Genomic DNA, 26,986 nt, shown 5'->3' with positions numbered 1-26,986 from the left:
ATAAGCCATATTGTTCATGATTGCATTCATCTACCATATTGTATGCTAAGCTTCACAATCATTCAGATCTACCATGTTGAAGTCCAGATCTATTATCTATCTATCCATCTACTCATAGATCATGATTTCAACCTATATTATTTTCATAATTTTTCCATACTTCCTGACACCATTATACCCTGCCTCCGTTCAGAAAAGAAAAGAATATAAAAAAAATAGAAAAATATAAAAAATAATATAGAGGTTTGGCTATGAAAATCCATATTCGTGGCACAGTACAAACTTGAATTCATAATAGAAAACTAATTTATTTGGCTAATATGAAATCTATAGAAATATGTGTTTTTCAAGTCATTTTTTCGAATTTTATTCACTATTTTTTTGCAAAATAACTTCTCCAACTTGGAGACTTGAAGACAAGTCTCAAAATAAGCAAGGGGAAAGACAATAAAACAAGTGCATTTGTTTTTAAAAGTTGAAGCAACTCAACATACTGTTCAACTTGATATGGAAGCAACTCAGAATGCAAGGGACCTAAAAAACTGCAAATTTTACTTCAGTAGGGACCTGAACATGAGTAGCATCACATCAAAAATGGACCTAAACATGATAAGCATCAACATCACAGAGGGACCTAAACATATATGAATTAAATACTATTTCTTAAAGGGACCTAAGGATCAACATGAAAATTATGTCAAAAGGTACATGTATACGAAGAACGACCAATTAAATTCATCACCAAAAGGGCCCTGATTATTAATGTTAAAATCAACATCAAAGGGACCTGAGAAGCAACTACAAGCATCTATAATCCAGCAAAATCATTCAACAAAATTCATTTTGAGGTCAAAGTATCATGATCATCAGCAAAAGGTCAAGTGTTGACAAAAGAGCTAAGGTCATCATCAACAGAAGAAAATCATTGACAATGAGCTATCAAGCGAAAGGAAAGTACTATAAGTTTAAAGTATTCTTAATGCCTTCGATTTTGAAAAAAAATCTAAGACTGATAAACTAGTTTAAACTTGAATATGCAGTACCCCTATCCATGTATATATCATCCTACATTATCCTACATTACCCTATATCCTACATCACCCTACATTATATACATTTACCTCTTACATTATTTGTTATAGACATTTTTGTGCCTTACGGCATGAAGCATGAAATGTCCATAATCTAAGGGATCCAAAGTCCCTAAACATGTTGTTCCTACCCCTAAAGGAACAAGGTCAGCAAACCACAGCACTGAATAACAGTTCTCCACCTGAAAACACTCAAAAACAAGGCAATTCTGGATCATGTCAACTGCTCCACTGAGCATCTGCGCTGAATGTCAACTGCTCCACTGTCTACCTGCGCTGAATGTCAACTGCAAAGAAGGCTACCTGCGCTGGGCGAGTTGGGACATGTGGCACAGTCATTCCTCAAGGTGTCAATGCCCAGGAAGCTTCCAAAATGACACTTGGATCAAGGAATTCGACTGGTGATGAGTAAGAGGGTCTAGATCTCCAAGTGGAAGCAAGAACCTCCAAGTGGACTCAAGAACTGAAGAATAACTAATGTGAGAGAGGACACTAGTCAACTTCATGCCAGCCTCAAGCTGACTCATCCTTTCTCCAAAACTCCTATATATAGAGCTCTCTCATGAGGTCTAGAGGAGGCTGGAATCTTGTGAATGTAAGGAAGTGTTGTTGGTTTGAGTTTAGAACTATTGGGTGATTTTCTTTGAAGGAGGTGAAGAGGAGATTTCTTTCTGCTGGGAGGTGATGCTGGATTGGGCCTCTTATGGTTGTATCACTTCTTGAACTTTACTTCTTCCATTAATAAAGCATTTGAGGTTCTTCTATATGCATGTGTCTCAATGGTGTATTGTTATACTTGTGTATTTGATTTATTCTAATCCTTGAATCAATTATGAATGTATGCTTCTTGTAGTTTCCCTCTCTTGCCATTTTGCAGGATCTTGGTGTAGCTGGGCCAGTGAAAGAGCAAGGAGCTGGGAGCAAGCAACAAGGAGAGAAGATTGGATCAATCATTAGCGAAAGACATCGGTTAGTGGATCTCTTTCTCCCATATTTTACTTTCATAAAGAAGAAATCTTAGATAGCTTTACTTCGATTGTTGCTGAGGTACTATCACCCTTAGAGTGGGATAGGGTCATTCTGTATTGGATACTTTTCCCAACAACAAATTGGTGACTTCGCTGGGGATCGTATCTTGTTGGTTGTTTGTGTTTTTGCTATTCATTTCCTAAACACAGGGAGTACCGAATCGAACTGCATTTGGATCTTTCAAATGCAAAGTAGAGGGCAGCTACTCTAGCTCAGTTTCTCGGCATGTTTATGATTTGAAGAGCTGATCTACAAGGACTCTGAACAGCTCTTAGTGATAGCTTTTCATCCTCCTAATTACCCTTTAGTGTGTACTTGATTGATAGCTTTTGATTTGGCCAAAAACTGTGAATTTTTGAGCAATCTGTAACCCGGAAACTGAGAAAAACAAGAGTTTCTCTCTTCATTGCAGACACTGTGAAGGCAGTCTGCATTTCATTGCAGGTCCCGAAGGGGCTACCTGCGCTGAATGTCAAACTGACAGTGTACTACCTGCGTTGAACCAGTTTTGCCTTGTGCAACTGGGGTTCCCTGCTGTTTATTGCCCTGTTTTCATCCCTGTTTTTGCAGCCTGTTATCAGCCAATGTACCTATCCGAAACCACCTTTCCTTGCCACTATTCTGCCTCGGTTGTATAAAGAAACTATATTTGTTCTTTGTGTATTTCTTATATCATTTGCAGTTTCCCATAACGAAAGTGAACTAGTCTTGCTATGGCCTCTTAGATCTAGACCTGTGATAAGTGTCGTTTTGATCTTAAGAGTTAGTTTGTTTGTTGTTCATAGCTGATTGAGCTTTTGCTTTCGTCATATGGTTTGAATTTATGTATTTCTAGTGTCGAAACAAGTAAATCTTAAGGTGTCTTTTGATTTTGGACAAAGCTTGTTTGCTTTCACTTGAAATTGAATTCAAAGTTATACAACAGCTTTCTTTTTGTAGTACATCAACATTAAGAAAGAGAAAAGAAATACCTGCATTGTGCATGTGCATTTTGACAGCTTGTATGTTGATTTAGGAAAAAGTGCATTAGTGTGTGCTCTATGATCTGTGTGAAAAGATGATGTCTTTCTTTTCCCTCAGTAGTTAAGATTTTCAAAGTTGAAAGATCGAAAAGCTTGCTTATCATCTTAGGCTGCATTTAGGAAGTTGTATTATACATCTCGTGGTGATCCATAAAGGCAAACTGCTAAAAAAGATCAACTTAAAATGAATTGAATTTACATAACAACGCTTGAAACATAACGCAAACATATAGAGCTCTAAGCTAGAGACGTGTTCCGGCGTCGTTAAACGTGATATCTTAGCGTTGAGTGGTTGGGTGATTCCTCCACGGTGAAGCGATAAGTATCAATACGGACTTGTGCTCCCACGTACCGTCGCGTATATATTGGGAGACCCCTATAGGAACAAAGCCTTTTTCCATAGGAAACCGTGTCGGCTGCCCTACTGATCGCAATGCAGTGAACACAGCATTCACGAAGATCGACCACCCGTACCGTAAAACGTATTCTTTGGTTTTGCGAAAAGTTTGGCACACCCTCTGCCTAGATCTCCAGAGTAGTTTCTTTTGGCCTTTTTCAAACTCTATAACTGAAAAAGTCCATCCGAGCATTTGTCACTCCGGGCTCGTTAAAACATCGAAGGAGACTAGAGTCATCTTTAGCTTTTTCTCGACTCTTAAAAAGTGAAAAAGCAAGTTGTGTCTAAATCGTCGTTATAAAATTTATTTTAAACGGATCATAATCACCTCCTATTCCTGCATTGATCTGTAGGTTGAGAACATGGAACGCCCCAACCAAGGAATTCCCCATGATGGAAATCCTAGTCCTTTCTCCTCTTGGGGAGAAGTTGGTGCGCCCCACATGGCCACATTGTCGCTTCCAGGACTGACAATTGGCCTGCCAATTTGGCTATTCTCAACCAATGTAGTTCAGAACACCATGGTTCCTGAACAGTCGAGTCAACAGTTAGATCAGTCTAGAGCTGCCCACCAGCCTTCTACTTCTTATAACTCTTCCTCCAATCCTTCATCTTCGCAAGGTAGAGTCGGCAAAAGCCAAGCTCCCATGGAGAAGAAGGAGAAGAAGAAGAAAGAGAAGAAGAAGAAGGAGCCTAAGGCGACTGGGGGCAAGCAAAAGACATCTGACAAAAATCCACACACAGCACAGACCGGGCCTAAATCGCCATGTGTCATATGTAGAGGAGACCACTTCCATAGAGATTGTCCCTGTATTCCCCGGATACTAAGGGACTAGTCCCCTCGTTTGCACAGTTCGGGAGCATCAACCTCTGATAGCCATGTTGAATGCTTACCGTCAACCAGCGAAAGTGAAGGTTCAAGACAAAGAGGGGGAGCAAGATCCCCCTGCATACTGTGTGAAGGCGATCACACCATCCACCGTTGTCCCTTCTTAGATGAAGCGAAGAGATTTTTGGAAGATCGTCTGGTTTCACCGTTGAGACTTCCTCCTGGATACAAAAAACTCGGGCTAAGTCCTTCATTGGTTGAGAATACAGTTGGCCCGCTCAAGTGGTCAGCTGAAGCGTCAGTCATTGAAAATGAACCTACTGAATCCAGACCGGACGAAAGTCCAAAGGTCAAAACGGCAATTGACCCGGTTCTCCCTTCAGAAGTTTCATCTTCAAATGACACCCTCACTGAAGAGAATAAGGATGACACCATCCAGATTCTTTTCATCAACACAGACTCTGACGAGCATCAGGGAAATGCGCCCATTCCTTTATCGCAGGAAGGAACATCGTCAGGGTCATATCCGGCCATGTATTCGGTCCCACCACCAAGCAACCTGGTTGTATCCTTTGATTGGAATCAACTAGGCAGACCCCGGTTGCCAGCCAGTATACCATTCAGAATCATAGTCCAAATTTACAGAATGGTAATGGCTGACACTATCATTGATGAAGGGGCATCTGTGAGTATCCTTTCCTCTGTTGCTTGGAAAGAACTGGGCTCCCCGGCGCTTTTGCCTGAGATAAGAAATCTCTCGGGTTTCGATAAAGGAACCAGTCGACCATTAGGGATCCTCCCCAATGTGCCTGTTACATTGAAAGGGAAGACCGTTCAAATGAACGTGATGGTCGTTCAAGGACCCTTGGATTATAACCTACTCCTTGGACAAGACTATATATATTGCATGGGAGCAATAGTCTCCTCACTCTTTAGAGTAATGTGTTTTCCACACGAAGGAAGAATGGTCAAGCTCGTAGACCAACTTTCATTTCCGGGATCACGCATCGCAAATAGTCACATACCAACCCTGAATGGTCTATTCAATCAAGAAATGTCTCCACCCCCAGTCCTTCTTCCCGATGAGTGCGAGTGATTCAGAAAGACGGGACTGGAACCCAGGGGGCATGCATCCTGGTCTGCTTTGGGCAGAGAAAACCTTGGGTATAAAGTAGAATTTCCGCGAGAGAGTATGACTAGTCCATACCCCGTCCGTGGATGGAAGAGGGGTTGTTCTGGAACAAGATTCTTTTGTCAAGGTTACGTGTTTGACAACAGTCATTCACCCTTGTCTATTTCGGTAGACAGTGCCGAGGAAATGTTTTGTTTGAAAGATTAACAAAACAATCTTTGGGTAACCAGAAAGAGGCAAGCCTCACTCAATAACACAAATGTTTTGTCTTTGAGTAGTGTTCTTCTCTTGTCGCAAGTAGCTGTTCTCTTGTCGCAAGTAGCTGTTCTCTTGCGATCTTGCGAAAGATTTGTTAAAAGTTGGGTTGACGAGAAGACAAGTATCGCATAAGACCCATTAAAAATAACGAGAAGACAAGTATCGTTAACATTAGACTGGCAAGACGACAAGTAGCTGTGAACACCCAAAGAAAAGAAGAAGTGGGAAGGAGGAGGGGCAGCCTTGAAATTGTATTTTATACCTGGGGGCATGCAAACCTTTTGGAGTGCAAGCAAAGAGCGGTTATTTATCTGTTTTTTGGATTAGTCGTTTCCGAACTTGCATAAAGAAAGGATATGGAGTAAATCTTAGTGAAGATGAAACTCCTTAAAAAATAGAGATCTCACAGGAGACATTTCTTATCTTATGACTGGTATATCGAGCAGTTTTAGCATAAAGTTCATGCTCGTTAAAAAATAAACGCAAGATCCAAGCAGTTTTAACGCGGTCTTCATGCTCGTTAAAAAATAAATAAAAGCAGTGAGCAATGTTTCCCCCAGAGTTTAAGCTCATTTTTAAATAAAAAATGAACCTATTCCGGTAAATAACCTCTGTGATCGTAAATTTATCAGCCATAAAAAGCCTTGGTCGTGTTTTGCACCTGCCACCTCCACCGTCAGTTGGCCGATCGTTCACCTCCATATGATTGTTTACCCATTTTGAGGAACAACTGCGAAGAGTGATTTCACCTAGCCATCCTTGTGACACTGCCGTGATTGGAAAATTCCAACCTGTACCTGGAATCAGTTGCTATCCCTGTTTATCACTCGTTCCTCAAAAGACGAGTCTTCTTTGAGCTCTTTTCAACTGACTCGTAAAATATGAAAATATTGCCGAGTTTTGGCCTTCCAGCTCGTTAAAAGGACCGGAAGAGCTATCCCTCCTCTAGATTTTAATCTTTTTGGACCTGAGGGATTATTGCACAAAAAGGTCGAGGGCTTGTTTTATTCGGCTCGTTAAAGTTATCGAAAACTCATCCCTTCTGTATTGTTTTATGCTTTTTCGGACTTAAGGGATTAGATGACGAAAAAGGAATTTTGGAGTTAACTTTCTGTACCTTTTCAGACTCTCTAAAAATGAAAAGGACCGAGTTTTCCTTGTCGTTAGACTCGTTAAAATGATTAACTAGCGACAAACTTGTCTTTAGACGAGAACGAGTTTCCCTATCGCTAGGCTCGTTAAAACATAGCGATGGGCTTGCCCGAAGGGCAGGTTATAGAACAAGCATATGTTATCCTCCTCAAGCTTGACAAAAATAAAGAGGTACTGGTCAGAAATGACTGGGGAAAAATTGGGAGAACCTCAAAGCTTTAATGGTAGCAAGTCGCTCTTGAACATGACACTTTTCCTCCGTATCACATCGGGTTGGGTTGTTTCATTCACCGGTCTCATCACCATGGTCTCGCCAAACCATCCACATTTGGGGTAATGCTACCGATCCATCGCATCAGTGTCGTTATATGTTCAAGAGATGTTGTTCAGAAAGAGTCAACCATGTCCCATCCACTGCCATACATTATCCTTCATCCATCCATGACCGCCCCCTGAATCATATGTCACAGATTGTTTTCATCTCCATTAAAATCATTAGCTCTGTTCCGTGTCACTGATGTGGGATTCATTAAGGCTCTCCTGTGACGGATCGCTTCTTGTCGACTTCAGCTCATTATCCAAGAAGTCGATCTAGGAACACCCCCCTCAGTACTTTGAAGCTTGCATGCCTCAATGGCAAGTTTCTCACTTCCGGCGATGGGTATACATCAATGACCTTCGACCAGAAGATTTTGCGTGGTGTTCGACGCCAAGTCCTATATTCACACCACGTGGATTGTACTGCAGTACCTTGAGGGTCATTATCATTATTGGTGATTCCTCTCGCGCTTGTTAACGGTTTACATCATTGACCGGTAATCAAGCGATGTCTTTCCATGTTCGACTTCAACGCAATTCTCACATGGATCGACTTGTACTTAGAGTGAAGATCGAACGAGTTTGAAGACCCCGGATCTAGTTTCATCCATCCGGGCTGCGATATATATTCAGGAAATATAAAGACATTTGACATGTACATCATTGCAGCAGATGATCATCCTACTCAAAGGATGATAATTTCAGCAGAGAATTATCAGTCTACCATCAGACGATCATCTGTTCTATGTACCAAAATGAATTTATAAAGTTGAGCATGGGAATGCCCGCCTCAGCTAGATCATGAAAGCAGAATGAAAATAATGTATTGTATTGTATTGTATTACAGGTCACCTATCAGCAATTGAATGAACTTCGGATCCTCCTGATAAAGCATTTCACCCGATAAACGACCTCATACTTTAGGGGGCAACTGTTATAGACATTTTTGTGCCTTACGGCATGAATCATGAAATGTCCATAATCTAAGGGATCCAAAGTCCCTAAACATGTTGTTCCTACCCTTAGAGGAACAAGGTCAGCAAACCACAACACTGAATAACAGTTCTCCACCTGAAAACACTCAAAAACAAGGCAATTCTGGATCATGTCAACTGCTCCACTGAGCATCTGCGCTGAATGTCAACTGCTCCACTGTCTACCTGCGCTGAATGTCAACTGCAAAGAAGGCTACCTGCACTGGGCGAGTTGGGACATGTGGCACAGTCATTCCTCAAGGTGTCAATGCCCAGGAAGCTTCCAAAATGACACTTGGATCAAGGAATTCGACTGGTGATGAGTAAGAGGGTCTAGATCTCCAAGTGGAAGCAAGAACCTCCAAGTGGACTCAAGAACTGAAGAATAACTAAAGTGAGAGAGGACACTAGTCAGCTTCATGCCAGCCTCAAGCTGACTCATCCTTTCTCCAAACTCCTATATATAGAGCTCTCTCGTGAGGTCTAGAGGAGGCTGGAATCTTGTGAATGTAAGGAAGTGTTGTTGGTTTGAGTTTAGAACTATTGGGTGATTTGCTTTGAAGGAGGTGAAGAGGAGATTTCTTTCTGCTGGGAGGTGATGCTGGATTGGGCCTCTTATGGTTGTATCACTTCCTGAACTTTACTTCTTCCATTAATAAAGCATTTGAGGTTCTTCTATATGCATGTGTCTCAATGGTGTATTGTTATACTTGTGTATTTGATTTATTCTAATCCTTGAATCAATTATGAATGTATGCTTCTTGTAGTTTCCCTCTCTTGCCATTTTGCAGGATCTTGGTGTAGCTGGGCCAATGAAAGAGCAAGGAGCTGGGAGCAAGCAGCAAGGAGAGAAGATTGGATCAATCATTAGCGAAAGACATCGGTTAGTGGATCTCTTTCTCCCCTATTTTACTTTCATAAAGAAGAAATATTAGATAGCTTTGCTTCGATTGTTGCTGAGGTACTATCACCCTTAGAGTGGGATAGGGTCATTCCGTATTGGACACTTTTCCCAACAACATTATTCATTCACCTTATTACATTCATTAGCCTTATTATAACCTTACATTCATCAATTCATCATTCACTCAACCACATTCATTTTCATTTTTGACCAAACTTTTTGGCCACATCTCCGTTTTGGGCCAAAAAGAATTTGCCTCATGGAAAATTTCCTATAAAACAAGAAGGATTAGTCTCATATGCCTACAAAACAAGAACAAAGAGAGTTAGTATCATTACAAATATACTTAACATCTTATTTCAAAAAGAATTTGATTTGAAATAAGCCACAATTATGCTCATTTCAAAACAAATCAATACATAAGTATATGTAAATGATGGCACAAAAGAAGGGGCAAGTATGCAATGATAATGGCATAATAATGGATATGCAACATGCAATGCAAGTATAATGGATCTAAAAAAGTACAATGAACAAGCATAATTCATAAACAAGAAAGCATGCAATGCAAAAGTGATAGACTAGTGCTAATAGTAATGAGTATTGAAATCTCTAAACTACAAGAAGTTATGAGCTATGATGTAGCATTAACAAGAAACAAAACAAGTGTTGAGACATGTACAATGGACAACACTTTTGTTACAAAGCAGTGATAAGAGTATAAAACCATGATGCATCAAGTGAAATAAGTGGCAGCCAAAGGTACAAGTGACAAGATGAATAGTTAGATAGTCAAATTGAAAAAACATAGCCGAAAATGGTCAAAATATGTTTCAAACAGTTGCACGCACAATTGAACACTGTCTACGCATTTTTCTTCATCATCACAGCTAAGTTTCAATATAACCCAACTTAGAATCAAAGGACATTGTGTATTCATTGTTTATCCACAACCTAAAGAAAACATGACAAAACAAACCATGTTTGACTAAGAAATACATAGAGATTGAAAGAGAACTACGTGAAAAGAGGAGAACCCTATGTAGTGGAGATAGCACGAGGAATTACATGGAGAAATAAGGAGGAGAACTTTTTTTAGAAGGAGAGATAGGAGAGTGCAAACTGAGATTTCCTTTATGCCAAGCAGACATATTCTCCATCAAATATCATAAATTTTGCAGTGATCAGGTAAGAGTAGATCTTGGGGTCTTCTCATTAGTTAAAAGATTTCTAAGATTGTGTTATTCTCTTGAAAAGGATTCAACTTAAGTTGTTGTTTCAATGTGTCATACTATGAGAGAAACACGACTTCGTTCCTAGATTAGCAATGCTCTATCACCCTAAAAGGTCTATACCACCTGAAGACCAATGATTTTTCGAATTGTTGGAGATAGAAAGTTTAACTAGGACTGTATGTTTACACATGAGAAAAAAAACCTTAACAAGATAATCTCTACAATGTTTCAATAGTCGTTTGCAGCTCAGGTATCATTCCAAAAACGATTTCCACATACATTTTTAAACACAGTTTGCCAAATTTTGCACATAAAAAACACAGTGAGCATCCTTTTGTATACATAATGACTAGTTTTGTACGAAATTTTGCAAACATAGGTGGTTTTTCATCGATTTTTATGGGAAACTTTGCAAACAAAGAGGATTTTTAGACACAATTTTGAAAACAAAGAGGATTTTTAAACATAATTTTACAAACATTGAGATATTTTTTGTAGTGGAGATGTTTTTACATGGTTTTTCACATAGTGAGAGTTTTTTTACCTATTTTTACAAACAGAGGAATTTTTTTTAATACCATTTGCAGTAGGAGACAAATCAATTGAAGACCTAAAGGCAAAAGAAGTAATATCACTTATTTATTTTTTCAAAACAACGGAGGCCTCGTAAGTACATTCACCATGATTTTTATCCAAATATTGCATGAATGAGAAGGTAATATATATATATCTATATATATATATATATATATATATATATATATATATATATATATATATATATATATTGATTGTTATATTCATGATGAGGTTATTTACTGGAAAAGGCCATATTAATTGGTACACAAATTAGATGCAAAGGGAAACCAAAACTGAACCTAAGTGCTTTAGGATAGAAAACTAGAGTAAGGACACAGTGGAGAAACTATACCAGGTAAAGCTACTAAAGTTACTTAAAAAGTTCAATGGTCACAATGATAAAATCACACAGGATTTCATAGAGCATTTTCCACATGGAAAAACCAGAGTTGGTGAACTTTCAATATCATTGAACCCAACCTTTATTTCTCAAGGATTAGACCTTCCTTTGATAGGAGAAGAGTATCACAAGGGTCTACATTTTAAGGAGAAGGGATGGACCCTTTCCCTGGAGAAACAAAGGAAGGCGTCCTTTGACAGGACAAGTGGGATTCCAAGAGATTGGCTCAGAGATCCATGGTCAGAGTTGGTTTTGATTATCCAAAAGTACTTCACTTGTGATAATCGGTATAGTGTGGTATACCTCTATCATATCAAATTGCTTCAACGTATGAAGAGAGATTGTAAATCAACTTACCCTACTTCTTCTCAAAAAGCCTAACCAAAATGCTAGAGAATGTCAAGAACAAAACAGAAGCCAAAGAAGCCAATATATATCATCATGGGCTAATCAAGATACTTGTTGAGTATCAGGTAAGGAATAAGGGGTTGCTTTGGAAGGATTTTTTGGCTAAACATCATTTTGAAGGACAAACAATAGGGAATGACGAGATGTTTGAGAAGCTACATGTAACAAGAAGTATCATGCATTCTCCTTTGTATCCTAAGACAAGATTGAAGAAGAAGAAAGATGATATTATGACTGAAAAGATAAATCATTTTTTTCCATTCCTAGGAGGCCTTGAATAAAATCACAAGAGGAACCAAGCAAAAAAGGAAAATATCTAGAAATTGAAATTATTGGAACTAAGCCTCCACAAACATCAAAGCAGATTGATGAGATTATACAGAGATTGGAGGAGGAAGTCCAGGAAGAGCCCATAGAGAAAGACTCATATTTTGAGGATGATAGGGGAGGAGCCACCTCATCTCACTCATATACCAAAGAGACCAAGGAAGAATCTAAAGAACTACACAGTGAAGTATATCTTAAGAATTTAGTAGAGCTGACAAGTGAGCTGGAAGATAGCAAGACAATGGAGAGACATTTGAAAAAGGAGAACAAAATGTATAAAGAAAATAACAACAACGTAATCAAGGAGAAAAAGAAATTGAGCAACAATATTAAAAATATTGAGACTCATAATATCCTCATCTCCAAACAAGCCTACAGATGGATAAATGTTTGCATTATGATACATATGTTGTACTTGATGGCAACCCACTCATCTAAGATGATAAATTATAGTGCAGCAAAGTTCACGCACTTTCATGAAGATAAAAGTTTATTTCATGTAGAGAAAAGTTCACGCACTTTTATGCAGACAAAAGTTTATTTCATGTAGAGAAAGGTTCACGCACTTTTATGCAGAGAAAAGTTTATTTCATGTAGAGAAAAGTTCACGCACTTTTATGCAGAGAAAAGTTTATTTCATGTAGAGAAACGATCACGCACTTTTATGCAGAGAAGAGTTTATTTCATGTACAGAAATGTTCACGCACTTTTATGCAGAGAAAAGTTTATTTCATGTAGAAAAAAGTTTACGCACTTTCATGTAAAGAAAAGCGCGTATATGTTGGAGAACTTACCTTTGGTCCGTGGTAGTTAGTCCTTGGTATTTGAACCTATGGTTTTGGACCATGGTACCTCGTCAGAAGTGTTGATCTCATGCACTTTCATGGTTGGTTCATGGTATTAGTCCGACAATTTTTTATCCTATGGTTTTGGCCCGTGCTATTGCATCCAAAAGTGTTCATCTCACGCACTTTCATGGTTGGTTCATGGTATTAGTTCAACAGTTTTTGATCCTATGGTTTTGGCCCGTGGTATTGCATCCAAAAGTGTTGATCTCACGCACTTTCATGGTTGGTTCATGGTATTAGTCCAACAGTTTTTTGATCCTATGGTTTTGGACCGTGGTATTGTGGAAGGCCTAAGACTATAAAAGACGAAGGAGATCATTTGGAAAAGTATCATTGAATGAATTGAATATCTAATAAGTGCTAGATCTGAAATATTTGTGATTGGGTTATGGTGCAGATCTGGATTTGAATGAAGGAGGAACCTTAGCGCATAAAGAAGGATAAGTTCTTTTGATGGGTCATAATCTTTATAGTATCTTTGCATGATTTTGATCTATTATATTAGGCGCATGCTTGATCTATAAATCTGACAATCTGGGTTAATTAGTGTCTGAATATTTGAAAGAAGGAATTATCCTTTATAGATCTGCACGCAGGTTTCAGGTTGTTGAAGTAGCGTATATCTTTAAATTATGATCTAGCTGCCTCTGTCTATTGTTGCAGTATTCTGGGTTCAAAATTTGGTGTGTGGTTACTGTTACTGTGTTCTGGGTACAGTTGTCAGAGAAGTGTTTACTTGATTCAGTGCTAATTGGGAAAAGGAGATTGTTTGATGCAGATATACTTGATGATTGATTGATGTTCATGGATCCAGTCTGAAAATTTATGAAACGCGGTCCCTAGAAGAAAGAGAATGTTGTAGCCTTCAGTAGGCCAGCACCTACGTACTAGTATCTTGGCTAGTACAAGAGCTAAGAGGGTTGTAGCTCTCTGTAGGTTGTAGCCTGCATACTGGTAAAGGATTGCACCAGTACAAAATCATTGCAAAAGGAGTTTCTTATTAAAATAAGATAGAGACATATTGCAATAGGTGGTTTTCACCCACATTGGGTTTCCACCTTATATCTGGTGTTCTTTTGTGTGACTATTTGCTTTTCTTGTTCCTCCTCATTATTTAATGATACTGACATACAAAGTAATGATCAATATTTGAAGAATTATTCAAAGTATAAATAAGGAAGATATATTGAAAAGAATTTGATAATACTGATTCACCCCCCCTCTCAGTATTATTTCCAACAATTGGTATCAGAGCAGGTCCTTCTGAAGGAGCTTAATCGCTTGAAGGAAGATCTAACATCATGAGCAAATACGAGAGGGAAGCATCAATCAGGCCACCGATTTTTGATGGGACAAACTTTGTATATTGGAAGGTAAGAGTTACTGCCTATCTTCAATCTTTGGGTACAGAAGTATGGAACATTATAGAAACAGGGTATACTTTTCCATCAGCTACTCCTACAGATTCAGCTGAGAAGAAGAAATATGAAACAAATGCAAAGGTGGTTAATACTCTTCTAGGATGTCTATCTCAATCTGAATTCGTGAAGGTTATGCAATATAAATCCGCAAAAGAAATATGGGACAAGATTTTTTTGAGCTACAAAGGAGATGAACAGGTAAAACGTGCAAAACTTCAAACCCTCAGGATTCAGTATGAGAATCTCAGAATGTATAATGATGAAAGTGTGGCTAACTATTTCCTTCGAATAGATGAGATTGCTAATTGTATGAAAAAATTGGGTGAAGAAATAAAAGAGGTTGTTGTGGTTGAAAAAGTCCTAAGATCATTGTCCCCCAAGTTTGAATCTAAAGTATCTGCAATAGAAGAAAAGGAAAATCTACGAACTCTTACTATGTATCAGCTACACAGAATTCTAACTGCTTATGAAATGAGAAAAGGAGGTCCATCAAACAGGAGAGAAGCTGCTTTTAAGGCTTCAGGCAAAGGAGACTACTATGAATTAAGTCACGTGCCAGAAGAAGAAGAAGAATCAAATTTTCAACAAGGTACTGGAAGGTTCAGAGGTAAGCTAGCTTTTAAATGTTTTTCTTGTGGAAGAGTAGGTCATTATGCTGCCAAATGTCCTCATAAGGATAAGATTGACAAAGGAAAGGAACTTGCTAGATGGAACAAGAAACAGAATGCAAATAAGAAAAGCTACTACACTCATGAAGACAGTGATGGTCTATCAAATAGTGATGAAGATGAACGAGGTAATGACTATAAACTTTTAATGGCATTTGAAGATGATGATTACATGGATGCTATAGATGTGGATAGTTTTTATGATGAGATTTCTAGACTTAAGACATGTATAGAAGAAAAGAATATGATCATTGATACTCTACAATTTAAAATTGATGAAAAAGAAAAATATCTTGAAAAGTTAGAAGGTGAAATTGTTGGCCTTAGAAAAGAAATTGAGAAAACAAAGGCTATTAATCTTAAGTTTGTCAAAGGATCTGAAACTCTGGATGAGATCATCAATGTACAGCGTTCTCCGCTAAACAAGACAGGTCTGGGTTATAATGGAGAAACATCTCAAGCATCCACCTCAAAGAGTTACCTTGATGCAGCAAGAAGGAATGAGCAAAAGCACAATGGAGATCACCAGGTAAAGCAGGGACGAATTACATCAAGAACAAACAAAGACTATCAGGTAAACCAGGGGCAATCTGTCTTAAGGATGAACAAAAGCTACAACCAGCCACAGGTAAAATCTTCTCAATTTTCTTCAAGAATGGATGACAATAGAAATTACAATCATTTGGCCGGTAGATTTGATAATCGCAGAAGTTTCTTCAATGGGCAATGTTTCTCTTGCCATAACTTTGGTCACAAAGCAGCTCAATGTGTTGCATATAAAACAATCATGACTAGAGAAGCTCAAAAACAAAGAAGTATGATCGGGATTACAAAAAGGACCTATAATAACTTTTCGGCTCTTGAAAATGAAGTTGAATGTTCTATTTGCAATAACTTTGGTCATGAAGATTCTGAATGTAGGAGTAGGTTTCAGCAGACAAAGGAACAAGCCTCAAGCACCAGAACATGGAGAATAAAGGAACCACAAACAGAAAGATGTGGGATAGCATTTTATGCAGAAGGACAAGAAAATATGTGGTACATTGACAGTGGATGTTCGAAAGATATGACAGGTGATAAAGAAAAACTTGAATCATATTCTGCTTTAGAAAAGGGAAAGAAAGTTTCTTTTGGAAATGATACTCCTGCAGCTGTAAAAGGAAAAGGCACTGCTCAGTTAAAAGAAAAGGTCAAAGTTGGAAATGTTTTGTATGTTGATGGATTGAAGCATAATCTTCCAAGTGTCAGCCAGATGTGTGATCAAGGAACCAAGGTGATATTTAGATCAAACAGATGTCGTGTTCATGACATTGATACAGGTGAAACAGTGATCAAAGGTAGAATAACTCCAAATAATCTATACATATTTGAAGAAGGACAACAACAATGCTATTTGAGCAAGGATGATGAACACTGGTTATGGCACCGGAGGTTGGGGCATCTAAGCTTTTCACAAATAAGGAAAGCATGCAAATATCAGGCTGTTCGTGGTCTTCTAGATATCAAAATTCCAAACAACACCATATGCAAATCATGTCAGTTTGGAAAGCAAACCAGAACTAACTTTCCAGAGAAGGAAGGATCAGCTAGCATGCCTCTTGAGCTAGTCCATACAGATGTATGTGGTCCATTTAGGAAAAGGACACCTCGAGGAGAAGAATACTTGATATTATTCATTGACGATTTCTCCAGGTTTGTTTGGTTAGGACTTATGAAGCACAAAGACGAAGCATTCGAGAAATTCAAATCCTTCAAAACCTTCGTTGAAAATGAATCAGGTTACAAAATTAAGTGTCTCAGGTCTGACAGAGGTGGGGAGTTTACCTCAAATGAATTTTTTGATTTCTGTGAAGAACATGGGATAAGAAGGGAATTCTCTATAGCTAGAACTCCTCAGCAAAATGGAGTGGTGGAAAGGATGAACAGAACAGTCCAACAAATGGCCCGTGCTATGCTTGATGAGTCCGGAACTCCCGCAACTTTTTGGGGTCAAGTTGCATATGCTGTGGTTGTTATTCTCAACAAAACAAATGTCTGAGTGAACAGCACTCAAACTCCTCATGAGCTCTGGTATGGTGAGACTCCTTCGGTAAAGCACTTCAAAATCTTTGGGAGCAAATGCTATATTAAGAATACTGATGAGCAACTTGGAAAACTTGAATCTAGAGCAGATGAAGGCATTCTTCTTGGTTATTCTCCACACAGCAAAGCATGTAAGTGCTACAATAAAAGACTTGGAAGAATTGTTGACAGCATTGATGTAGTGGTTGATGAAAATGGATACATTCCTAGGCAAGTAAATCATGAAAATATCGAAGAAGATGAAGACTACCCTCAAAGACAGAATGATGAAGACGAAGAACCTCAAGAAGCACCAGAGGAACAGATAAGGATAGAAGAGAAGACTCCATCCCGGTACGTTCAGAAGAATCATCTAGAATCTCATATTTTGGGGCAGAAAGAAGCAGGTGTACAAACAAGAAGAACAATTGTAGAAGCTTCAAGATATTTGGCATTACTCTCCTCCACTGAACCACAAAATGTAAAAGAGGCATGCAAAGATGAATGTTGGGTCAAAGCAATGGATGAAGAACTTGAGCAGATCAAAAAGAACAACACTTGGGAGTTGGTTCCTAGACCAAAGGATAAGAATGTTATAGGGACAAAATGGGTCTTCAAAAATAAGTTGAATGAAAATGGGGAAGTAATTAGAAACAAGGCAAGACTTGTTTGTAAAGGGTATGTGCAGCAAGAAGGAATACATTTTGAGGAAACTTTTGCTCCTGTTGCAAGACTTGAGGCCATCCGAATGTTCCTTGCTCTCTCAAGCTTTCAAAAGTTTAAAGTATTTCAAATGGACATGAAATCAGCCTTTATGAATGGAGACTTAGAAGAAGAAGTATACATTGAGCAGCCAGATGGTTTCATTCTTGGAAATGAACCAAATCTTGTATACAGATTGAAAAAGGCTCTCTATGGTCTTAAACAAGCTCCAAGGGCTTGGTACTATCGTTTGGACAAATATCTTCATCAACAAGGTTTTTCAAAAGGATCAGCAGATAGCAATATTTATCTAAAAATTGAAAATGACAAATTGCTAATACTTGTTGTGTATGTAGATGACATTATCTTTAGCAGCAATGAAGAATCTATGAGTCAAAGCTTTGCCTTGGTGATGTAGAAAGAATTCGAAATGTCCTTGCTTGGAGAATTGACATATTTTCTTGGCCTGCAAATCCAACAAAAGGAAGGAGGGATCTTCTTGTCTCAAACCAAGTATCTCAAGCAGATTTTGAAGAAATATGGCATGGAAGATGCAAAACCAGTATGTACACCCATGGTCACAGGATGTAGCCTCAGTGCAAATGATGAATCAGCAGCAGTACATCAACCAACCTACAGATCTATGATTGGAAGTCTACTTTATTTGACAGGTACCCAACCAGACATCATGCATGCAATGGGAATAGTTGGAATATTTCAGGCAAATCCAAAGGAAACTCATCTTCAGGCAGTAAAGAGAATCTTCAAATATCTTCAAGGGACTCAAAATTATGGCTTATGGTATCCTAGAGATACAGATCTCACACTTCATGCTTATACTGATGCAGATTGGGCCAGAAGCATGGATGACAGGAAGAGCACAAGTGGTGGTGCATTCTTTATGGGTTCCAGATTAGTATCTTGGTTCAGCAAGAAATAGAGTTCGATTGCCTTGTCTACAGCTGAAGCAGAATATGTTTCTATTGCATCTTGCTGCACTCAACTCCTTTGGATGATGCAGACCTTGCAGGATTTTCAAATCACTTGTACACCACCCATCTCCATCTTATGTGATAATACAAGTGCAATCAGCATTTCAAAGAACCCGGTCATGCATTCAAAAACCAAGCACATACCAATCAAGTATCACTTTCTCGAGGAACAAGTGCTTGAACAAAAGGTCAAGTTGGAGTATGTTCCTTCTAAGGAACAGGTTGTTGATATACTCACCAAACCATTGCCTAGGGAGACCTTTGAATACCTCAGGCAAAAGCTGGGGGTTGTTGATGCATCATCTTGTTGTTGAATCTCTTCTGATTGTTGGTTGTACGCAAGGTTCATCTGAAGTATATGCGTACATGTGCTGGGTTGCAGATTGGTCAAAGATCAAATGGCACAGGTTCAGGGGGAGCATGTCATGCATTGTTGGCATTATGGAGGAAGTACAGAAGGAGATCATGGATGCTGGTCTGAAAATTTCTGCAATACGTCTCTATCTCTCTTTCATGGTGATTTATGGTGTTTGACGGATTATGGTTCTTCTTTGCAGATCTGGTTTATAGTCAGGGGGAACATGTTCTTAGTGGGAGCATAACCCTTTGCCCTTGATGTCAAAGGGGGAGAGTGATTGGTTGTTGTTGCCATCAAGTCCAAAGGGGGAGATTGTTGGCATTATGATACATATGTTGTACTTGATGGCAACCCACTCATCTAAGATGATAAATTATAGTGCAACAAAGTTCACACACTTTCATGAAGATAAAAGTTTATTTCATGTAGAGAAAAGTTCACGCACTTTTATGCGGAGAAAAGTTTATTTCATGTAGAGAAAGGTTCACGAACTTTTATGCAGAGAAAAGTTTATTTCATGTAGAGAAAAGTTCATGCACTTTTATGCAGAGAAAAGTTTATTTCATGTAGAGAAACGTTCACGCACTTTTATGCAGAGAAGAGTTTATTTCATGTAGAGAAATGTTCACGCAATTTTATGCAGAGAAAAGTTTATTTCATGTAGAAAAAAGTTTACGCACTTTCATGTAAAGAAAAGCGCGTATATGTTGGAGAACTTACCTTTGGTCCATGGTAGTTAGTCCTTGGTATTTGAACCTATGGTTTTGGACCATGGTACCTCGTCAGAAGTGTTGATCTCACGCACTTTCATGGTTGGTTCATGGTATTAGTCCGACAGTTTTTGATCCTATGGTTTTGGCCCGTGGTATTGCATCCAAAAGTGTTGATCTCACACACTTTCATGGTTGGTTCATGGTATTAGTTCGACAGTTTTTGATCCTATGGTTTTGGCCCGTGGTATTGCATCCAAAAGTGTTGATCTTACGCACTTTCATGGTTGGTTCATGGTATTAGTCCAACAGTTTTTTGATCCTATGGTTTTGGACCATGGTATTGTGGAAGGCCTAAAACTATAAAAGACGAAGGAGATCATTTGGCAAAGTATCATCGAATGAATTGAATATCTAATAAGTGCTAGATCTGAAATATTTGTGATTGGGTTATGGTGCAGATCTGGATCTGAATGAAGGAGGAACCTTAGCGCATAAAGAAGGATAATTTTTTTTGATGGGTCATAATCTTTATAGTATCTTTGCATGATTTTGATCTGTTATATGAGGCGCATGCTTGATCTATAAATCTGACAATCTGGGTTAATTAGTGTCTGAATATTTGAAAGAAGGAATTATCCTTTATAGATCTGCACGCAGGTTTTAGGTTGTTGAAGTAGCGTATATCTTTAAATTATGATCTAGCTGCCTCTGTCTATTGTTGCAGTATTCTGGGTTCAGAATTTGGTGTGTGGTTACTGTTACTGTGTTCTGGGTACAACTGTCAGAGAAGTGTTTACTTGATTCAGTGCTAATTGGGAAAAGGAGATTGTTTGATGTAGATATACTTGATGATTGATTGATGTTCATGGATCCAGTCTGAAAATTTATGAAACGTGGTCCCTGGAAGAAAGAGAAGGTTGTAGCCTTCAGTAGGCCAGCACCTACGTACTAGTATCTTGGCTAGTACAAGAGCTAAGAGGGTTGTAGCTCTCTGCAGGTTGTAGCCTGTGTACTAGTAAAGGACTGCACCAGTACAAAATCATTGTAAAAGGAGTTTCTTATTAAAAGAAGATAGAGACATATTGCAGCAGGTGGTTTTCACCCACATTGGGTTTCCACCTTATATCTGGTGTTCTTTTGTGTGACTATTTGCTTTTCTTGTTCCTGCTCATTATTTTATGATACTGACATACAGAGTAATGATCAATATTTGAAGAATTATTCAAAGTATAAATAAGGAAGATATATTGAAAAGAAATTGATAATACTGATTCACCCCCCCTCTCAGTATTATTTCCAACAATAAAGGAGAAAAAGATATGGCATTACAAATATGAGAAACAAAAAGTGAAGACTTCCATTTGCAAAGAATCGAAACATAAGGGTATTGACATTATCCTTTAGGTTGCATAGGAAGAAGCTACAGGATCAAGAACAACAGGGACATCATCACTGCGGAGATCCAAACAGAGGAGGTAGGCATGAGGACATTCTTAAACCTTAGCAAGGGGGAGATGTTGGCCCTCAATTTTGGTCATATTTGCCTATCCTAAATACATTTATTTACCACCATATTCACCTATATATGCCTCATTTTAGTCCTATTTTTCATATTTAGGTAACTAAAATAAGTTTTTCATTTTTTGGAATTTTTTGTAAAAATTGGGTTTTAAGAGCAAATTTAGACTGCATTAAAAATTCCTGTAATAGCTTGATGGATGTCATATGTGCAGGACACCTATGCGAGGTCTGAGCGCATATTTGGAAACCTTCGGTTGCATAGATGAAGAAACACCTATTGTTTCAATCAAACTGAGCAAAAATAGGCCCTGTCCACACTAGTCAAACTTGACCTGTCATTCAGGAATTCCTAGTAAAAAGGAGCAGATTTATTATTTTGTGGGATTTTTCCTGATTTTCTGAACTAGAATTGACGAGTTCAACCTGTATGGATGGATTAGGATTGATAAGGCTATTAGAGCCATTATAGAAAAGTTTTTTTTATGATTTTCTTATTTAAACAGAGTTTACGGACCATTCAAAGGAGTGTAATTTTGTTTTAATATTATTGGAGACTTTTGAGATAATTTGAATAATCATTTTTATTGTTCTATTTGTTTTTCATGTTGCGGATGCTTTATTAAGTTAGTTGTAGCGAAATATTTCTTCCGGTGCACAAGGCAAGATTGGAGGGCCCCCATACCAAACTAAGTACACTTTGGTTAAATTTTGTATAGATTAGCATAGTTTTGATTTAGTATTTCTTGTTTCAGTTTTATGATTCAGTTACTTAGATGTGTTTTGATTTCTGTGTGATTTTTGGATGATTTTGGTTTAAAATCTAGTTTTCATACGTAAGGAAAACCAAGGATTTAAGTTAAATTATCCTTCTATCAAATTATGAATCACAACTAAAAATCGTCCTTTTTCATTTCTTAAATTCGAGTTTATGGGTTGATGCACTAATAATGTTGTTGGAGTAGAACTGTGAGGAAGGACAACCATGAACTCCTAAGTTAAGAGTCTCTTCTCTTTCTTTCTACACATCACAAACTGCTGCTCTTTAGTTTCTCTTCTTGAGGATGGTACTGTGGGGAAGGACAACTGGGACCTCCTAAGTTAGGAGCCTCTTCCTTCACTTACTGCATCTTGAATTAGAGATTTTTTTTTAGTTTCTTTAAATTTAGAACTTATTTGTAATATGCATTCCCCTTAACCTTTGAGCCTTACCTTCCTAAATTGACTTTACTTGAAATCCATATACTTTGGATGTGCTTCCAAGCCTACAGACCCCGATTGACAAGTAAAACATTTACGTTAGTTTACTTAGTAAATTGACCTGACAGTGTACATGTTGTACATGTGGTGTTTTGTGCATGTGGTTTTATTTACATGTCGTGCATGTGATGCTATGTACATGTGCTATCATGTAGATGTTGTGCATGTGATGTTGTGTACATTTGGTATTGTGTACACGTTATACATTGGTGCAGTGTACATGTGGAATTGTATACACATTATGCAGGTGGTGCCATGTACATGTGATTTTGTGCACACATTGTTGAAGTGGTTGCAATGTAGATGTGGTACTGTGTACATGTGGTACATATGGTATTGGTGTAGATGCATGTATTGCATTGTGTTGTGTGATGTTTGTAATTTTATGTGTGTGATGCACACACTGTGTATGTCCACATGGTTGAGGAGAAGGCACTGGGTGTTTTTTTGTTGTGGCAACTGATCTAGAATGCGTACAAAATAAAGACAAAGGTAGAAGCTAAGGATTGATGAAAGGATAAGTATCAACATTTTATTTAAGTTTTATTGTGCATGTGACTTATGACTATGGTAGGACAATTATATGTAATTTTGGTTTATGATGGTTACATGTGATTTATGATGTTGACCTATGATGGTTGTCTTTTGAGCTAACCAGATGTGTTATGTTTATACATGATGTTTTGATCAAACAGTTAGTTTGACTTGTGTGATAGAAAGTGAACACAATTGCAAGTGTACCTTATTGACGAACTACTAATGAGGTATTATTTGAGGTTATTTCAATTTATTTGAATCTAATGGAAATTATGTCCTTGGAACAGGAATGCATGAACATGCCTGGTTGGGTGGTTGAAATCGACTACAAGAATTAGTAGCAACAATAAGAAATTGGAACATGCAGTAGTATGTTGGTAGAGTACTTCAGGAGCAGGGCCATTGTGGGACACTGGTACCCAATTGTGTCCGCTGATTGCCATGAGCATACTATGACTGGTATGATGGTTTTGAGGCAGGTATATGCCTTGGTTTTTTGACCTTCTGATGCGAGGAAGCCTTTCCAAGGGATGGATCTCCCAGGATATGGGATTTCAGGGAACATGGAAGGTGAGTGACTGCACAAAAGGGGGTGACTGGATTTCCCAAGGGATTGTGTACCATAGAAGGGAAGGTCGCAGATATATTGGTTTTTTGATTAGCATTGCCATGTAGAATTAGATGCACATTAGGAGTGCACCATAGAACAATGAGCCAGTAATTTTTCACTGAGAGGACAAGTGGTGCAAGATTGTAGTGTTGGACATTGGATTCAACTTTGACTGTGGCAGCAGATTTTGGACTTCCTAGAAAGGAGTTGAATCCTCGTACTACTTTTGAGGGTGGAGGTATGATCCTCTGGACTCCCTTGTTGATTGATACGGGCATCGTATCCTTTTATTTTTTGGTTTAGAAAATGTGCTTATGTGTATATGTGGTCATTGTAAATACTATAATGAGTTGTGCTATAAACCTCCAATATGCAGTATGGTTATTTTGTCATGTTGTCATGATTTTTATGTTTTGAGAAGGTCTTTCATTGTAAATATTGCAATGAGATAAGTTATAAATTTCCAGGGGAAATATGTTTTCTTTTCCATGGTCATGCTGAGGTCTTGGTGTGTTTTAACACTGAGGATGGTTATCCGTAAGGGGGGGTTCTGTAACAGCCCTAGTGAAAAGTTCATGTAATAAAAGTTAATAAAGGAAAAATATGACCACAGGTAAGGGATTGGTATTCCAAGATCAATGGTGGAAAAATATATCCTAGTGAGCATCATTGGATGTGTGTTTTGGCTAAGGAAAATTGGCAAAGGAAAAGGCAAAGGAATTTTTGGCACATTTATTTATGAAAATAAGGGAAATTAGGAGAAAAGGAAGCTAAAATGTCACAGGTTGCATGTGAGGAGGAAAATGAAGGAAAATGAATAAATTAGAGGCCTCATTGATAAAAATTCTTCTAAGGATCAATTGGCAGGTTTCTCAGTGTTAGGATTTCTCGATGTTAAGCTCTTGGTCAGTGAAAGTTTGGAGCTCTCTCATTATTCTCTCTCTCTCTCTCTCTCTCTCTCACTCTCTTGGTCACTTAGAGTTCTTGGAGCACTCTAGTTGGAGCAAAGGAAAGGGTAGGAAAGGAAAGGAAAGGAAAAGCAAGAAAGGAACAAGGAAGGAATGCGAAATCAAGGAGCTTTAGTATAAATACATGCAGGTAACCTTTTGCATGTGTGATTTCCTAGCATATTTGGACATGCATGGCTTTGCATGTTGGTGTATGGTTCTCTTGTTTTTAGTGATATTATATTGCCAAGTTATAACAATAATTTTCAGCCTAGCCTATTCATTTTCCAGATGCCACAGTATGTTGGGATGTTTATTTTGATTTTTGAGCTTTGGAATTACCGGATGGATTTCGGAATCCGAGGTGGAGGTGGTTTCAAGGTTCAGTCCTAAAGGCCTAGGAATCCCTTCACCGGTTTTGGCAGGATACATGGTAAAGCCTAATGGACCAGTCTTAGTTTAGGGCCCAGTGATCCAAGTTTGGATTGCGGTAATGCCTGAGAGACAAGGAGACAGAAAATTCCTCAAGGATATTGATGGATTCAGGATGGCATTCCAAGTTCTATTCAGTTGTGATCAGAGCACTGGTTTTGGTGTGATCATGTTTTAATGAGGGTGGAGGTGGTTTAGACTTTGGATTCCCTTGGTTGTTCTATGAGATCCCACATTCATCCTTGTAATATGGTGTGGGGGTGACTGGCTGAAAAAGGGATTTGGTTTCGCCATGTCTATGGTCGAGTGGCACGTGGAAGTCCTGAACCTGGTTGGATTTGCCTATGATTAATAAAAGCTAAGTTCGCTTACTTTTGCATTAATCTATATGTGGATTTAATGGATTTCATATCTCTAATATTTATATGGTTTTATGCTTGTTATAAGCATGGTTAAAAGATTGGTTCATGTCATGGTTATTTCATATATTTACTTGTAATTGTTAAATGGATGGATGCAATACATAATTGATGATATAGTAGTTCAATGGAGAAGGATGTGATCCTTTTAGTTATGTTTCATAAGTTGTTTTACTCATTTATGCTCTGTCTTGTATCCTAGACATGTAGGTTGCATTGATTCCAAGTGTTTGACAAAATGTTAGTCCTGGCTGGGGATGCTCAGGCTTAGTCCTGAGGGTGATTTTTGAGTGATTCAAATTGTTATTATGTTTTTAATGAATTCTGGAAGCTACAACAAGTTCTGGGCAGAGGCCAGGATTCTGGGCTAGAAATGTGGCTTAAATCTCAAGGTCGTTGGCATAGAACTAGCAATTTTGGTCAACAGTCGCTGGAAGGTAGGCTTGTGAGAGTGACTTTGGGTTTCTGGTTTCTCCCTTTCCCATAGCATGAGAGTGACTATGGCCTAAGAGCTGCAGAATAGTAGTGGGACCCAGGGACAGGTTATCTAAGTGGTTAACTTGTCTCCTGGGGTTCTGTTGATGATGTTGGATGATTGTATGTGATGGTCCTTTGATTCCACTTCCTTAATATGACATAGGAGGTCTAATCTGATTATAGTAGCATCTCTCCTCATGTTTACCCTAGTTGGAATGGTTACTTTAGGTAGACCTGGGTGGGGGTGTTACAAGATCAAAAATCCCTGCAACAAAACTTGTTTTCCTCTTCATCTATGCATCACTATATACCAACATGGAAAATATGAGTTGAATTTTGATAAATCTGATCTATCTATTAGTAATGGCTAGAACTATGGAATGGAATTCCTTCTAATCTATGGAAAACTTAAGAAACAAAATAACAATTGCACGTGCTTCCAAGAAATCATAAACGATGATCTATTTAAGCATGGAATCTACTCTATATAATGACCGAAAGACAAACTCTATTTTTGGGTTTGTTAGAGTGGGGCCTTCTAATCATGATCCCACAAGGGAGATGAGGAAGAGGCGAATGTCATAATATTTTCTAAAGTACTTTCCTTCACTACTGCACCACTGATATACTTATTGAAACTATTGGAAACAAGATTAAGCAATCATTCAAATACTTGTTAAGCTAAACAAGACATAAATAATTTCAACAACTAATTATCATCTTAATCTAAGAATACAAATACAAAAAGAGGAACTTTTGTTGCCAGGGTTGGGCCCTAGCCCAAGAGCTTCATCCCTCTTAGTAAACTCAGTTCTAGATCAAGGTCAAATTTCTCATTATCATGAAAATGTCAAATACAACATAGCAAATAATAGTCACAATGTTTCACCTCAAATTGCCTCTAGGATACATCAAAAAAGTGAATCATAATGAGTCCCCTGGCTCTCTTATTTACACAAACTAAAGCT

The sequence above is a fragment of the Pinus tabuliformis genome, chromosome Q (assembly GCF_031772625.1).
Source record: "Pinus tabuliformis cultivar Carrire ecotype Pingquan chromosome Q, CPIR1, whole genome shotgun sequence".
NCBI lineage: Eukaryota > Viridiplantae > Streptophyta > Pinopsida > Pinales > Pinaceae > Pinus > Pinus tabuliformis.
This window is presented reverse-complemented; position numbering follows the sequence as displayed.